This window comes from Pinus tabuliformis, chromosome 7 (assembly GCF_031772625.1).
Source record: "Pinus tabuliformis cultivar Carrire ecotype Pingquan chromosome 7, CPIR1, whole genome shotgun sequence".
Lineage (NCBI taxonomy): Eukaryota > Viridiplantae > Streptophyta > Pinopsida > Pinales > Pinaceae > Pinus > Pinus tabuliformis.
In genome coordinates this window covers 901,830,629-901,848,837 of record NC_142293.1, presented here as the reverse complement: position 1 = coordinate 901,848,837, position 18,209 = coordinate 901,830,629, and the positions used below count along the sequence as shown (strand labels likewise).

General features: G+C 38.6%; 1 pseudogene; it reads right to left on the bottom strand.

Moving 5' to 3' along the window:
* The window catches only part of LOC149250528 (putative protease Do-like 14 pseudogene), a 105,665-nt pseudogene extending 87,665 nt beyond the window's left edge, over positions 1-18,000 (bottom strand).
* Between the last annotated feature and the right edge of the window lie 209 nt (positions 18,001-18,209).

The window sequence follows — 18,209 nt, the reverse complement described above, 5'->3', positions numbered from 1 at the left end:
CACATCTTGTTTTTTCTTGATTTTAGGAGCTCTACCTTGAAACGACTGTAACTCTGTACTTTCAGATCTTTAAGTTTTGAAATTGTGACCTGTAGTAGCCCTCTGTGTCCTCTTTCCAATGCCACAAGTCTGATCCAAATTGGATTCTCCAAGAAAGATTTATGCACAATCTCCCGCAGTGACCTGATTATAGACTAGTTCAGTAGAGCAAACTTGTATGAAGTTTCACGTGTCACTGTTTCAACCTTTGACTCTAAAAAATATACAAACAGAAACTACAGTCCGTCATCTTTTTGTACCTTCTTACGAAATTTCAATCCGATGCTTAGAAAGAAAGTTATGACGATTTTCCCCAGGTCACCTGTTTTGAGTGTAATTCAGGAGTCTGCAAAAAGACCAACTTCCTCAGATCATATCTCCGAAAATAGCACGCGAAAAGGTCTGAAATTCGGACCCAAGGTTCAACGCCAATTCTTCTCAAATGGGTTTTTTTTGCAACTTCTGAAACGTCACAGAAAAAAAGTTATAGTGAAAATTCCACGATGACCTGTTTGGAGCAGCGAAACCCTAGAATCCAAAGCTCTGATACCAAATGTTATGAAACCAGCTCAAGAAAAGATAGAAAAGAAAGATCAACGCCTTAGAATTCAGCCTCTTCGAGGGTGAAACCTCCTTTACATTACATAAATCAACAATTCTTGGATGATACAAATGAAAATACCTCCTTTCTATATATAGGAGTCTAAGTGGTCCCAATACAATCAAAGCCTACATAACAATAATATCGTAGGGCACAACAATAACAATAGTGGGCTTCTACGTGGCACAATAGTAACAATATGGGCACTACATGGGTACATCAATATAATAAGTGGGTTGTACTAATAACAATAAGGGGTTACACTAGTAGTATAGGGGCCTAACATGCCCCTCTCCTTCAAAAAGCGTTGTCCTCAACGCTTGAGTAGTTCTTGATGCTTCTGTATAAGATTCTTGTCCTCCCATGTGGAATATTCAGCAGGTAAGTTCTTCCACTTGATGAGATACTCTGAAATTGATCGATTTCGTAGCTGTCGGGTTCTTGTTTCTGTGACTGCTCCTGGTTCCAATATGATTTTTCTTTCCTCTTCAATTTCTGGCAATATTGTTTGAATTGGGATCTTTTGCAACTTTTGAATAAGTGGCCATACTTCTTCGTCCTTCTTCCATTCATCCCTTGCTTCGTTTATCCAATCTGGTTGGATAATATAAATAGCACAAAACAATGCTTCCACATCCTCATCCTTGAAGAGTCTTCCCATTTGGTAAGGTCGCCATTTTTTAAGTGCATGTAGTATTGCCAACATTTCCTTCTCATAAATAGCTTGCTTGAGATGTAGCAGTAAAAATACCCAATCACCTACATCAAAACATTTTTCACTACGATGTTGATCTACCTGTTGTTTCGTTTGATTTTGCACTGAAGTGGCGTTATCCTTTAAAAGTTGGAGAACTTGTTGTTGATGCTCGATGTGATCCTTCACTGCTTGAACCTTTTTCTTCTTGATATGTCCTTCTATCTCTAGAGTTTGAGGAGTGGTAATTTCTTCCAATCCTTTACAAGATGTGGTCGGATTCATTTCTTTATGCTCGATGTGATCTTTCACTACTTGAACATTTTTCTTCTTTATATGTCCTTCTATCTTGATAGTTTGAGGAGTGGTAATTTCGAACAATGAATTACAAGATATGGTTGGATTCATTTCTTCTTTCTCGATGTGATCTTTCACTTCTTGCACCTTTTTCTTCTTGATATGTCCTTCTATCTTGAGAGTTTGAGGAGTGGTAATTCTTGCCAATGCTTTACAAGATATCGTCTGATTCATTTCTTCTTTCTCTGGGGTGGGGTCCTGGCGTATATCTTCTTCTTTTGTTGTTTCTTGATCCTTTTCTTCCTCCTCTTCATATTCTATGTAAAATAATTTCTTCTCAGCACACTTATGACCTTTAGTGCATTTTCTATCACAATTGTAACAAAGCCCTTTTTCTCTTTTTTCTTCCAATTGTTGTGGTGTAACCCTTGTAGGTTGTGGAAGGCTAGGAGAAACAACACTTCCATCTTTATAGTTGTGAGGGGTACACTTCCTGGTTTCCATAATTTTGCTTTCCACTATGTCACAAAGCCCTTTTACTCTTTCCAATTGTTGTGGTGTTGCTCTAAAGAAGGTGTTGCTCTTTGTATCCTCATAATGTGCTATCATTTTCTCCGTGAAAATTGACCATGTAACAAGTTGTTTACGAGAACAAAGCCCTTTGTACCATAAAAATTGATCTGGTTCTAAATATGAAGATGCAATACATACCTTTTGTAACAGTTGTACACCATGTAGATCAAAATATTGCTCTATCTGAAGTATCCAATTTACCGGATCCTTGCCATCAAACTTCCTCATCTTGCTTTTTCTTGACTTTAGGAGCTCGACCTTGAAACGACTGTAACTCTGTACTTTTGGATCTTTAAGTTTTGGAATTGTGACCTGTAGTAGCCCTCTGTGTCCTCTTTCCAATGCCACCAGTCTGATCCAAATTGGATTCTCCAAGAAAAAGTTATGTGAAATCTCCCACAGTGACTTGCTTTTAAACTAGTTCAGTAGAGCGAACTTGTATGACATGCCACGAGTCACTGCTTCAACCTTTGACTCTGAAAAATATATAAACAGAAACTAAAGTCCGTTCTCTTTCTGTACCTTCTTACTAAATTTCAATCCGATGCTCAGAAAGAAAGTTATGACGATTTTCCCTAGGTCACCTGTTTTGAGTGTAATTCAGGAGTCTTCAAAAAGACCAACTTCCGCAGATCATATCTCCGAAAATGTCACACGAAAATATCTGAAATTTGGACCCAAGGTTCAGCGCCAATTCTTCTCAAATGGGTTTTTTTTGCGACTTCTGAAACTTCACAGAAAAAAAGTTATAGCGAAAATTCCACGATGACCTGTTTGGAGCAGCGAAACCCTAGAATCCAAAGCTCTGATACCAAATGTTATGAAACCAGCTCACAAAAAGATAGAAAAGAGAGATCCACACCTTAGAATTCAGCCTCTTCGAGGGGGCAACCTCCTTTACATTACATAAATGAACAATTCTTGGATGATACAAATGAAAATACCTCCTTTCTATATATAGGAGTCTAAGTGGTCCCAATACAATCAAAGCCTACATAACAATAATATTGTAGGGCACAACAGTAACAATGGTGGGCTTCTATGTGGCATAATATAACAATATGGGCACTACATGGGTACATCAATATAAGTAGTGGGTTATACTAATAACAATAAGGGGTTACACTAGTAGTATAGGGGCCTAACATTCACCCACCTTCCTCTGCCCAACACAAATGGATCCTCACTGCCACAGACTATTTCACAAAATGGATAGAGGCCATACCGTCAAGGCAAGCCACTGACAGCGTTATCATAACCTTCCTTGAAAGCAACATTTTGTCAAGCTTTGGATGTCCAACTAAGCTCATTACTGATAATGCAGTAGCCTTTAAATCCAAAAGAATGATAGATTTCTGCAACAAGTATCATATATCCCTGGGCCATTCCACGACCTATTATCCTCAAGGAAATGGACTGACAGAGTCCTCAAACAAAAGTCTGGTGAACATCATCAAAAAGTTGTTAGAGGACAATAAGAAAACATGGAATAAAAAATTAGTCAATGCCTTATAGATAGACTAACCACTAAAAAATCGATTGGTACATCCCTACCAACCAGTTTATGGGATGGAAGTTGTTTTTCCAACCTCCTTGGGAACACCAGTGATGAAGTTGCTTCAAGAGTTGTAGGTTGAACCAAATAGTATCCAAAGAAGAATCAACCAAAAAATACATCTTCAACAAACCAGGGAGGAAGTGTATATTAGGTCTCAAGTTGTGTAGGAAAGGATTAAAAAGATTTTTGATAAGAGAACCAAGGCCGAAGATTTCTACCTTCGTGACAAAGTCCTAAAGTGGGATTCAAGGAGGGAAGATAAAGGTAAACATGAAAATTTTATTTCCTATGAAAAGGTCCATATGTCATTTATGCTTTCAGAGGTAATAATGCTTTCTTCCTAAGAGAAATGGATGGTACAAAAGCAGAAGGTGGACTGTTGGGTTGTGTTATATTCTTTCCACGACTAGCCCACGTAGTTAACCGGGGGGTTAGAGGGGGAGTGGAGCACCCCCTTCGTTGCACCGATTGTGTAGCAGGGGGGGTCACAGGGAAAATCTCTGTGTATATGTGTTTTATGTGTTATGCTCTCGCATTGTTTATTTTCTGTGTTTTAGAATTTGTATACAGGTAATTTCTGTACGGGGTTAAAACCTACATGGACCAGTGAATGGTCGAATGCTCAAACACTATTTTGAACCTAACTATTGATTTTTTATTTTCCCATTGTACATATTTCATTTTTCAAAAAATCTAGTGTGGATTGGGATGGTGATTTTTGAAATTGAAGCCCGAAGAGAAGGCCCTAAACTTTAAGAATTCACTATCATAAGTATCAATAATGCATAGGAATAGAGGATAATTTTGCAAGGCAACATCAACAACAGTTAAGAAGCTACTAATCTAGAAAGTTCTTAGCATTTCACCAAGAAACGCCATCCCCAAGTGGAGCCACTGTTAGGTTCCTATACCAATAGGAGTCATAATTTTGAATGATTAAGGTTAAGCCTTGTAATATTGTACATACCTTTGCTTTCTGCAAATGTTTTCCATATTAAAAAATTAAAAAAATGTAAAGAGGGTATGTCCTAAAAGAATAATCAAAGGACAAAAAGAATGAAAAGGTAAAAAAAAAATGAAAATATATGAACCCCAAAAGAGAAAAAGAGACCATGAAGGTGTGCAAGTCAAAATGCCACTACTATTTACTTTTTATGCACAATAAATGATTGTGTGCATCGTGTTACTTATGCCACAATCCATGATAGTCAAAATTTTTAAACTTGGCTATTTCATACTTTGAATTTTATGTTTATAGGTAGTGAATAAATATGACCAAACAGTGTAATCTTGGCAGATCATTAGATAGGTAGAGTGAATAAAAGGAGCTCATCAGTTTAATCTGAGCCCTTGGATGATATAAGGTTAGAATTAGATAGTTTATTTTGTAAAGAAAAGAAAAAGATTGATAAGGGTTTGCTAGCCTAAATGCACCCAAATAAAGTGAAGAAAAAATGGTAGGATGAGTAAGTGGGTAAGTAGTAGAAAGGTTGCAGAAATATCATGTCATTTGATACAAAAAGCACTTATGTCATTGTTCCAAATGCATCATTTAAATATGCATAAGTGGTAAACAAAACAAAAGCAATGGTTCACAATTTGGTTTACTTAACATCCCCTCATTCATTTTAACCCCTATGACACTCACTAACTTCCCTTCCATAATAAAAATATTAATTCCTATAGTTTTTAAAGTAAAAAAGGCTCAGAGCATTTCTCTAACTTTTGGTGGGATCGGACCCTCGGCTTGATGACTTAAGAAGGAAAGGTGTTAAATTCCCTTATAATTCATTCATCCCCCTCGCAAAACCCTTTTCCTAAGGTTAAGTTTTCTTGCCTAGGAAAACCCCTTTATAAACATGTATGTACAAAACCCACCAAACATATTTATCCTAAATACTAAGTATATGGAAAGCATACCACATTTCATATGCCTAAGTGCAATACCCCTTCCGTTCATTTCACCACATATTAAATTTTTAACTTTATTATTTAAAATTTCCGAAAAACCCATTGTCACGTATATATTTAAGTCCTTTATATAAATTAACCCCACCTGTTAGTTTGTTTATAAACTATATTAATACCCCGTATCCCACAAATATATTAAAAACTCACCCACAGTCCTTAATCCCTCATTAAAGTGCCCCCAACGAGATTAAGTATTAAGCTTATCATATACCGCCAGTGATTATACCCATGGGCCCCCCAATTTTTTTTGTATAAATCGCGTGCAACTTCACCTCCCGATCACCATACGATCTCCCTCCCCCTCATCCTATAGATTGCATCCATATCAGGCTGACCCGATGTTTGCCCTTTACCCGCCCGATAAGGTGGTTTTCCTCCTGGCCCCCGATGCTACATGTTAAACAATGAATGGGATCAGGAGACCCCTCCCAAATACCGCTTGCACCAAAAAAGCGGCGCGATGGACCCCCCAAACCACTTCCCCCTTTCAAATGAAAACCGTCACTATTCATCAATCAATGAACCCGCCAAAAATTAACCGCTTTTTCTATAAAAGCCCATTTACCCCTCTTTTCACTCCTTTCGTGCAATTGTTATTAAGAATTCAAGAAAGCCATTGCGGCCCCTACAAATAGCGAAATCGCTCACTGACCTTTGACATTACTTCAGAGACGTTGCAGACAACCCAGCTCATCCATCAGTTCATACCATAACCATACAAACCTCTGCAGCCACCATCAACCACCATTTATAGTCAATTCCACATAATTCCAAGTATTTAACCGTGCAAAACCAACTCCATTGTCAAATTCCAAGTAAATTCACCCTCGTAACACTGTTAATTAAGTAAAAAACATCAAATTCACTTTGATTTTTACACTCTGAGCCATAACCATCTGCAAAACCACCATTGCCCTAAAAACTCTGAATTACCCCCCACACTCAAATCCACAAGAACTGAGTATGGCTGCCCCAATTGCAATGGATGTAAGGCCCATCTCTACACCTCACTTAGACCTGGACCACCTTCCTTTAGCTGATAAAGATTTCCAAATAAAAGATACCATTGCCCAAGAGTCCCTTCTCAAAGTACATTGCCAAAGTAGGGACAGATTCCTAAACCATGCTGATAAAATTGGCCTTTGGGAGTCAAATTTTCCCAAGTACCAGTTCCCCCAAGTCCACATTTTTCCTGAGATTGTTCATATGTGTTATGCTTGCTACGTCCCCAGTCACAAAACTATGATGTCTCATGACTAGAAGGTCCTTTTCACCCTCACTACTGAGTTTATTAATGAAATGTTGCAGCTCCAACTAGGACCAAACCTAACCCCACTCTCAATTGGAGACTTGTTGGACTTGTATCCTAATCTTAGCTCTACAACATTGGCCCAACTATTCCAAACCTTCATCAGAGAAGAGAAACAAATCCCTAAGGACTCCCCCCCATATGTAGCTGTTATTTTTTCCCCACGAGTCCAGAATATTGTAGCCATGATATCCTATATTTTTGGGTACACCACTAGTGAATACATTGATGAGTTAATCCTTGCCTTCATGTCCATCTACACTCCAGGACAACCTCCTATTGTCATTTATGACTATGCCCAATTTATAGCTGATAGGATGCATGAGAAATTCCTTAGAATGAACAATGAAAGAGTTTTCAAGTATTCTTCAGTTTTATACCATATGTTCTTATATTACCAACCTGATAAATTCCCATTCACCCTTCAGAAGCTGGACACCAAAGGTCAGCCCAGGTCAGTCATTTTTTGGACCCCATTGATCCACCAATACCAGTCTCCATACTCTTACTCTGATTTCATTGATTTATTTGTACATCTAGTCATAGCAAGGTTAACTGGAAGCCCTCCTCCTGGAATCAATCCAGAAATAAAGAGAGTCCTTCAATTGTCTAAACAAACCAAAGTGGGTGACTGGTACCTTTACCAGAACCATATAGAAATCAGGATATATGGTTGCATGCTTGCACCATATAAGTTGCCAAGATACCTCCCCATGAGGTTGTTTGCTGTAGAATATTATAGACAAATAATTAATGCAGATGAAGTCAACTTCGTCAATGCTAAGAAGAAGGCTTATTTCAAGATAAAAGACCAACTAGGCCCCTTCATATGCAACTCTAGGGAGGCTGGCAAAGAGGAAGATTTGATATTACAGAATATGAAGTTCCAAAGAAGTTTTTGTTGGAGATATGATCCTTTGGAATTCATCACGAAGAAGAGACAAAAGGTCAAGCTAGGACCTTTTATTCACCATCCCATACTTGAAATAGATGTTGGCATTATGGCACAGGTTTGGAGCTATGGCACAGGTATTGTCCTTGATGGCAACTCTCTTTGGTAACAGATCTCAGTTTAGGCTTTCAGAATGAAGGAAAAGACATATACGCAGGTTCATCTAGATGAAGACACGTATACACATGGGTTAGTCGTTTCAAAGGCGCGTGTGCGTATACACGCACACTCATGTAAGGAAAAGCGCGTATATGTTGGAGAACTTACCTTTGGTCTGTGGTAGTTAGTCCTTGGTATTTGAACCTATGGTTTTGGACCATGGTACCTCGTCAGACGTGTTGATCCCAAGTATTGGGTCCGTGGTATTGGTTTATTATGGTTTTGGACAGTGGTATTGTGGAAGGCCTAAAACTATAAAAGAGGAAGGAGATCATGTGGCAATGGATCATCTGAATTGTTATTGAATATCTGATAAAGTGCTAGATCTGGAATACTGGTAATTGGGTTATGGTGCAGATCTGGATCTGAATGAAGGAGGAACCTTAGCGCAAAGAGATGGATAAGTTCTATTGATGGATCATAATCCTTAATCTTTAATGATAGTATTTTTGTATGATTTTGATCTGTTATATGTGGCGCTTGCTTGATCTATAAAACTGATGATCTGGGTGAATTAGTGTTTGAATATCTGAAAGAGCGAATTATCCTTTATAGATCTATACGCAAGTTTAGTGAAGCGAAGGCGCGTATACACACAGGCTCAATGAAGTAAAACAGCGTATACGCAGGTTGTTCCATACGCAGAAGCGTATGCACGCAGGTTTTAGGCTATTAAAGTAGCGTATATATTTTGAGTTTTGATTTTGCTGCTTCTGTTTATTACTGCAGTGTTCTGGGTTCAGATTTGGTGTGTGGTTACTATTACTGTGATCTGGGTACAGTCGTCAGAAAAGTGTTTATTTTGATTCAATTTTGATTGGTGAAAAGGTGATTGGGTGATGCAGAAATTCTTGATGTTTGATTGATGCTATGTGTGGATCCAGTCTAAAAATTTATGAAACGTGGTCCCTGAAAGAAAGAGAAGGTTGTAGCCTTCTGTAGGCCAGCACCTACGTACTAGTATCTTGGCTAGTGCAAGAGCTAAGGGGGTTGTAGCTCCCTTCCAGGAGAAGCTGGAAAACGAGAGAGGGTTGTAGCTTTTTGTAGGTTGCAGCGTGTGTATTGGTAAAGGATTGCACCAGTACAATTGTAAAAAGAAGTCTCTAATTAAAGAGAAGATAGAGACAAATTGCAGCAGGTGGTTTTCACCCACATTGGGTTTCCACCTTATATCTTGTGTTCTTGTGTGCGATTATCTTTCTGCTCTGTTTTACTATTTCTGGTTATTGGTTATTTGCTTCTGAAACACAGATTAACAATCAACATCAGAAAGATAAAGTAAATTAAAAGTTTGCATTATATACGCGTGTTTCCTTCTGCATAATTGCGTCTATACGCGGGTTTAATTAACTAAAGTAGCGTATATCATCTAAATTTGAAAAAAGGGAATATTTGGCTTGATAATACTGATTCACCCCCCCTCTCAGTATTATTTCCAACAATTGGTATCGGAGCAGGTTCTTCAGAAGAAGCTTGATCGCTTGAAGAAAGATCTTTCATCATGAGCAACTACGAGAGGGAAGCATCAATCAGGCCACCGATTTTTGATGGGACAAACTTCGTTTATTGGAGGGTAAGAGTTACTGCCTATCTTCAATCTCTTCGTACAGAAGTCTGGGATATCATAGAAACAGGGTATACTTTTCCATCAGCAACTCCTACAGATCCGGCTGAGAAGAAGAAATATGAAACAAATGCAAAGGCGGTCAATACTCTATTAGGATGCCTATCTCAATCAGAATTTGTCAAGGTAATGTAGTTTAAATCCACAAAAGAGATATGGGACAAGATTGTTCTGAGCTATGAAGGAGATGATCAGGTAAAATGAGAAAAACTTCAAACCCTCAGGATTCAGTATGAAAATCTCAGGATGTATAATGATGAAAGTGTGGCTAACTATTTTCTTCGTGTAGATGAGATTGTTAATTGTATGAAAAATTTGGGTGAAGGAATAAAAGAGGCTGTTGTGGTTGAAAAAGTTCTAAGATATTTGTCCCCTAGGTTTGAATCTAAAGTTTCTGCAATAGAAGAAAAAGAGAATCTACAAAACCTTAAAATGTCACAGCTGCACGAAATTCTAACTGCTTATGAAATGAGGAAAGGAGGTCCATCAGACAAGAGAGAAGCTGCCTTCAAGGCTTCAGGCAAAGGAGAGTACTATGAGTCAGGACACGTGTCAGAAGAAGAAGAAGAATCAAATTTTGTTAGAAATCTTCAACGAGGTACTGGACAGTTCTGAGGTAAGTTACCTTTCAAATGCTTTGCTTGTGGAAGAGTTGGTCACTATGCTGCCAAATGTCCTCATAAGGATAAGGTTGACAAAGGAAAGGAACCTATTAGATGGAACAAGAAACAGAATGCAGCTAAGAAAAGTTACTACACTCATGAAGACAGTGATGGCCTATCAAATAGTGACGAAGATGAACGAGGTAATGATTATAAACTTTTAATGGCTTTTGAAGATGATGATTATATGGATGCTATAGATGTAGATGGTTTTTATGAAGAGATTTCTAGACTCAAAACATGTTTAGAAGAAAAGAATATGATCATTGATACTCTGCAATTCCAACTTGATGAAAAAGAAAAATTTCTTGAGAAGTTAGAATGTGAAATTGTTGGCCTTAGAAAAGAAATTGAGAAAACAAAGGCTCTAAATCTTAAATTTGTTAAAGGATCTGAAACTCTGGATGAGATTATCAATGTACAACGTTCTCCACTAATCAAGATAGGTCTGGGGTATAATGGAGAAGCATCTCAAGCATCCACCTCAAAGAGTTATCTTGATGCAGCAAGGAGGAATGAGCAAAAGTCCAATGGAGATCACCAGGTAAAACAGGGACGCATTACATCAAGAATAAACAAAGACCACCAGGTAAATCAGGGGCAATCCATCTTAAGGGTGAACAAAAGCTACAACCAGCCACAGGTAAAAACTTCTCAATTTTCTTCAAGAATGGATGACAATCGAAACTACAATCATTTGGCTGGTAGATTTGATAATCGCAGAAGTTTCTTCAATGGCCAATGTTTCTCTTGCCATGACTTTGGTCACAAAGCAGCTCAATGTGTTGCCTATAAGACAATCATGACTAGAGAAGCTCAAAGACAAAGAAGTATGACTGGAATCACAAAAAGGACTTATAACAAGTTTTCCGTCCTTGAAAATGAAATTGAATGTTATATTTGTAATAACTTCGGTCATGAAGATTCTGAATGCAGGAGCAGGTTTTGGAAGACAACTCAGAAGGAACAAACCTCAAGTGCCAGAACATGGAGAATAAAGGAACCGCAACCAGAAAGATGTGGGATAGCTTTTTATGCAAAAGGACAGGGAAATCTATGGTACATTGACAATGGATGTTCGAAGCATATGACAGGTGATAAAGAAAAATTTGAATCATATACTACTTTAGAAAAGGGAAATAAAGTTTCTTTTGGAAATGATACTCATGTGGCCATAAAAGGAAAAGGCACTGCTCAGTTGAAAGAAAAGGTCAAAGCTAGAAATGTTTTGTATGTTGATGGCTTGAAGCATAATCTACTGAGTGTCATTCAGATGTGTGATCAAGGAATCGAGGTAATATTTCGATCAAATGGATGCAGTGTTCATGATCTTGATACAGGAAAAACAATTATCAAAGGCAGAAGAACTCCAAATAATCTATACATATTTGAAGAAGGACAACAAAAATGCTATTTGAGCAAGGATGATGAACACTGCTTATGGCACAGAAGGTTGGGGCATCTAAGCTTTTCACAAATAAGGAAAGCATGCAAATACCAGGCAGTTCGTGGTCTTCCAGATACCAAAATTCTGGACAACACAATATGCAAATCATGTAGTTTGGTAAGCAAACCAGAACTAACTTCCCTGAGAAGGAAGGATCAGCTAGCAGGCCTCTTGAGCTAGTCCATACAGATGTATGTGGTCCATTTAGGACAAGGTCACCTCGAGGAGAAGAATACTTTATATTATTCATTGACGACTTCTCCAGGATGGTTTGGTTAGGACTTATGAAGCACAAAGACGAAGCTTTCGAAAAATTCAAATCCTTCAAGGCCTTGGCTGAAAACGAATCAGATCACAAAATTAAGTGCCTCAGGTCCGACAGAGGTGGGGAATTTACCTCAAATGAATTTTTCGATTTCTGTGAAGAACATGGAATAAGAAGGGAATTCTCTACAGCTAGGACTCCTCAGCAAAATGGAGTGGTGGAAAGGATGAACAGAACGGTCCAACAAATGGCTCGTGCTATGCTTGATGAATCTGGAACTCCTGCAACCTTCTGGGGTGAAGCTGCATTTGTTGCCGTTGTTATTCTTAACAAAACAAATGTCCGAGTAAACAACACTCAAACTCCTCATGAGCTCTGGTATGGTGAGACTCCTTCGGTAAAGCATTTCAAAATTTTTGGAAGCAAATGCTATATTAAGAACAATGATGAACAACTTGGAAAACTTGAACCTAGAGCAGATGAAGGCATTCTCCTTGGTTATTCTCCCCACAGCAAGGCATATAAGTGTTACAATAAAAGACTTGGAAGAATTGTTGACAGCATTGATGTAGTGGTTGATGAAAAAGGATACATTCCTAGGCAAGTAAATTATGAAAATATCGAAGAGGATGAAGACTACTCTCCAAATCAGACTGATGATGAAGAAGAACCCCAAGAGGCACCAAAGGAACAGATAAGGATAGAAGAGAAGACTCCATCCAGGTACGTTGAGAAGAATCATCCAAAATTTCAGATTTTAGGGCAGAAATAGGCAGGTGTACAAATAAGAAGAACAATTGCAGAAGCCTCAAGCTATTTGGCATTGCTCTCCTCCACTGAGCCAAAAATTTTAAAAGAGGCAAGCAAAGATGGATGCTGGGTCAAGGCAATGGATGAAGAACTTGAGCAGATCGAAAAGAAAAACACTTGGGAGTTGGTTCCTAGACCAAAAGATAAGAATGTCATAGGGAAAAAATGGATCTTTAAAAATAAGTTGAATGAAAATGGAGAAGTAATCAATAACAAGGCCAGACTTGTGTGTAAAGGGTATGCTCAACAAGAAGGAATAGACTTTGAAGAAACTTTTTCTCCCGTTGCTAGACTTGAGGCCATCCGAATGTTCCTTGCTCTCTCAAGCTTTCAAAAGTTCAAAGAATTTCAAATGGACGTGAAATTAGCCTTTCTGAATGGAGACTTAGAAGAAGAAGTGTACATTGAGCAACCAGATGGTTTCATTCTTGGGAATGATCCAAATCTTGTATGCAGACTAAAAAAGGCTCTCTATGGTCTTAAACAGGCTCCAAGGGCTTGGTACTAATGTTTGGACAAATATCTTCATCAACAAGAAAGAATTTGAAATGTCCTTGCTTGGAGAATTGACATACTTTCTTGGATTGCAAATCTAACAAAATGAAGGCGGTATCTTCTTGTCTCAAACCAAGTAGCTCAAGTAGATTCTGAAGAAGTATGGCATGGAAGATTCGAAACCAGTATGTACTCCCATGGTTACAGGATGCAACCTCAGTGCAAATGATGAATCAACAACAGTGCATCAACCAACCTATAGATCTATGATTGGAAGTCTACTTTATTTGACAGGTACCCGACCAGACATCATGCATGCAGTGGGAATAGTTGGAATATTTCAGGCAAATCCAAAGGAAACTCATCTTCAAGCAGTGAAGAGAATTTTCAAGTATCTTCAAGGAACTCAAAACTATGGCTTATGGTATCCTAGAGATACAGATCGCACTCTTCATGCTTATACAGATGCAGATTGGGTTGGAAGCGTGGATGACAGGAAGAGCACAAGTGGTGGTGCATTCTTTATGGGTTCCAGATTAGTATCTTGGTTCAGCAAGAAACAAAGTTCGATTGCTTTATCTACAGCTGAAGCGGAATATGTGGCTGCTGCATCTTGTTGCACTCAATTTCTTTGGATGATGCAAACCTTGCAAGACTTTCAAATCACTTGTACACCACCCATCTCCATCTTATGTGATAATACAAGTGCAATAAGCATTTCAAAGAACCCAGTCATGCATTCAAAGACCAAGCACATACCGATCAAGTATCACTTTCTCCGAGAACAAGTGTTGGAACAAAAGGTCAAATTGGAGTATGTTCCTTATAAGGAACAAGTTGCTGATATTCTCACCAAACCACTGCCCAGGGAAAAATTTGAATACCTCAGACAGAATCTGGGAGTAGTTGATGCATCATCTTGCTGTTAAAACTTGTCTGTTTCAAAGAAAAATGGGTGTACGTGAGTTGCCTGAGGAGGATCCACGTACATAGCGTATATGGAGGTTTGATGGATATTAGTAGGGACAGGCTCTAGTTGAAGATATTATGATATGGGTCTGACTGAGACCATCCGGCACAGGTTCAGGGGGAGCAGATAATCTTCTAACAATGCATTGTTGGCATTATCTTAGAAGCTTTTGATTCTAGATCTCAGCTGTTGTTGGTTTCAGGTGGAACAAAGGCAAAGGGAGAATAGAAGGAAATCTTGGTTGTTGATCTGAATGGTGATTGACAGATGCTGCTGCTATCAGTTATTAGTGACTTTCATAAGTCTTGTTCTAGATATTTCGTCTCTATGTCATGTATCTCTCTTGTGGTGTCTCTTTTATGGTGTCAAGGTCATGTAACAGCCTATTTTGGTTTCCCCACTATGCCTGGATGAACATGTAATGAACTTGGTTGTCATATGTAAATTTCTAATGTATCCCCACTTGGTTGGGTGATGGATGTATGTTTTGAGTCTTTTGGTGATAGGAAGGTCTTTTATGATGTATAAGTCATGGTTCTTCTTGAAGAACATCTTTTGCAGATCTTGCCTACAGTCAGGGGGAGCATGGTCAGAACAACAGGGCAGAAATTTCAGCATGTACTCAAGGGGAGCACAACCCTTTGCCCTTAATGACAAAGGGGGAGAATGACTTTGAGGATTTTGGGTTGCCATCAAGTCCAAAGGGGGATATTGTTGGCATTATGGCACAGGTTTGGAGCTATGGCACAGGTATTATCCTTGATGGAAACTCTCTTTGGTAACAGATCTCAGTTCAGGCTTTCAGAATGAAGGAAAAGACATATACGCAGGTTCATCTAGACGAAGATGTGTATACACGCGGGTTAGTCGTTTCAAAGGCGCGTGTGCGTATACAAGCACTTTCATGCAAGGAAAAGTGCGTATATGTTGGAGAACTTACCTTTGGTCCGTGGTAGTTAGTCCTTGGTATTTGAACCTATGGTTTTGGACCATGGTACCTCGTCAGACGTGTTGATCCCAAGTATTGGGTCTGTGGTATTGGTTTATTATGGTTTTGGACCGTGGTATTGTGGAAGGCCTAAAACTATAAAAGAGGAAGGAGATCATGTGGCAAGGGATCATTTGAATTGTTATTGAATATCTGATAAAGTGCTAGATCTGGAATACTGGTAATTGGGTTATGGTGCAGATCTGGATCTGAATGAAGGAGGAACCTTACCGCAAAGAGATGGATAAGTTCTATTTATGGATGATAATCCTTAAGCTTGAATGATAGTATTTTTGTATGATTTTGATCTGTTATATGTGGCGCTTGCTTGATCTATAAAACTGATGATCTGGGTGAATTAGTGTTTGAATATCTGAAAGAGTGAATTATCCTTTATAGATCTGTATGCAGGTTCAGTGAAGCGAAGGCACGTATACACGCTAGCTCAGTGAAGTAAAACAGCGTATACGCAGGTTGTTCCATACGCAAAAGCGTATGCACGCAGGTTTCAGGCTATTAAAGTAGCATATATATTTTGAGTTGTGATTTTGCTGCTTCTGTTTATTGCTGCAGTGTTCTGGGTTCAGATTTGGTGTGTGGTGACTGTTACTGTGATCTGGGTACAGTCGTCAGAAAAGTGTTTATTTTGATTCAGTTTTGATTGGTGAAAAGGTGATTGGGTGATGCAGAAATTCTTGATGTTTGATTGATGCTATTTGTGGATCCAGTCTGAAAATTTATGAAATGTGGTCCCTGAAAGAAATAGAAGGTTGTAGCCTTCTGTAGGCCAGCACCTACGTACTAGTATCTTGGCTAGTGCAAGAGCTAAGGGGGTTGTAGCTCCATTCCAGGAGGAGCTGGAAAACGAGAGAGGGTTGTAGCTCTCTGCAGGTTGCAGCCTGCATACTGGTAAAGGACTGCACCAGTACAATTGTAAAAAGAAGTCTCTAATTAAAGAGAAAATAGAGACAAATTACAGCAGGTGGTTTTCACCCACATTGGGTTTCCACCTTATATCTTGTGTTCTTGTGTGCGATTGTCTTTCTGCTCTGTTTTACTATTTCTGGTTACTGGTTATTTGCTTCTGAAACACAGATTAACAATCAACATTAGAAAGATAAAGTAAATTAAAAGTTTTCTTTATATAAGCGTGTTTCCTTCTGCATAATTGCGTACATACGCGGGTTTAATTAACTGAAGTAGCGTATATCATCTGAATTTGAAAAAAGGGAATATTTGGCTTGATAATATTGATTCACCCCCCCTCTCAGTATTATTTCCAACAATAGAAGCATATGCAAATCAAACAGAATGGGTGGAAGGTATCCTAGTAGATCAAGACAACACCAGAGTAGACATAGAGAATGCTCTAATTGATTTAGAAAAGCAGCTTGATGACAAATCTTTTTTGCAAGTACCAGAAGAAGCAGAAAGAACCATGAGTACCTCTCCAGTCATCCAGACTCCTCAGAATGAGGAGAAGATCCAAAAAAGAAACAGAGAAGGGTCTTCCATTTTAGGAATGGCCACCTCCGATTTGTAGCAGGAATAAAACAAGAGGTAAAGGCTAAATCCAACCTCTGAGCACAAATATACTGAAGACTTAGCCGAGGTCACAAATATAGAAGCAGAAAGAAGTAGGCATACCACTCCATTTTGAGGTAGGCAAGAGCCTTCCACATCACAATATAAGATGTTGGAAAGGTAGCTTAGTGTTGAAGTGTCTTCCTTTAGAATGCCCACTGACAAAGATAAAGATATCAAGGAAAGATACAAGGAAATAAAAGCTAGAAATGAGAGGCTTAAGGCAAAAACATATGCACAATACCTAAAGCTGACTCCCACCAATCAAATAAGGCTAATGTCAGCCTTTGACATTAAAGAGAGAAAGCTACAGATGACTTTTTTTAAACCCACATCCCAACAGCCAAAGACAACATCAAATTTCAAAAGGGTAGATTTTGAAGTGTTGGCAAGGGATATTCATCCCATAGACCAGATTGAACTGAAAAAACAAGCTAGAGAGATGATATACTCCACCCTGACAGGTAAAGCCATAGCTGCTCACAAGCTACAAAACTCTCTAAACAACATTTCAATGCAATTTCAGTTAGAGAAGGCCTCCTCATAGGCTAAGGATACTAGGATCAAGTCCTTAGAGGACTTAGTGATTGAATTGGGACACAATCCCAAGGATATAAAACCCACATAATAACTTATTAGAAAGAACGATGATATAGATGCATTGAAGAAACAACTAAAAATACCTCAGCTGTAGCATCCACAAACATTGGAAGTCCTAGAAGCCCAGTAGGGGCATGAAGAACTAATGGACTTAGTCTTAAAGTTGAATGATCAACTAAAAGAGACAGAAAAGGAATTGGATGCTTTAATCCAATTAAAACAAGCAGATGTGGCCACTTATTCAACAGATGTTATCCCTACAGTCTCCACAGCAGTGCCATCGACACTAGCAACATCTTTGGCATCTACAGCTGTGCTTGCAATAGCCTTGCCAGCAAAAGCATAATCTACATCAACAACAGGTGCATAAGGAGAGAAAGCAACAGAACTAGTGAAATCCATGGAAGATATATCTATCCAGGCTACTGAAATGAATAGGTTAAGAGAAAAGGTTGCAAGTTTGGAAACAGAATGCAAACTTGCCCAACTGAAGCAGAAAGAAGAAGCACGAAAAGCCCAAATAATGAGTCAAAGGATCAAAGTCTTAGAGAAAGACTTAACACTGGAGAAACCACTTGGGAAAACCAAGGAAATGTTGTGGGCCAATATCA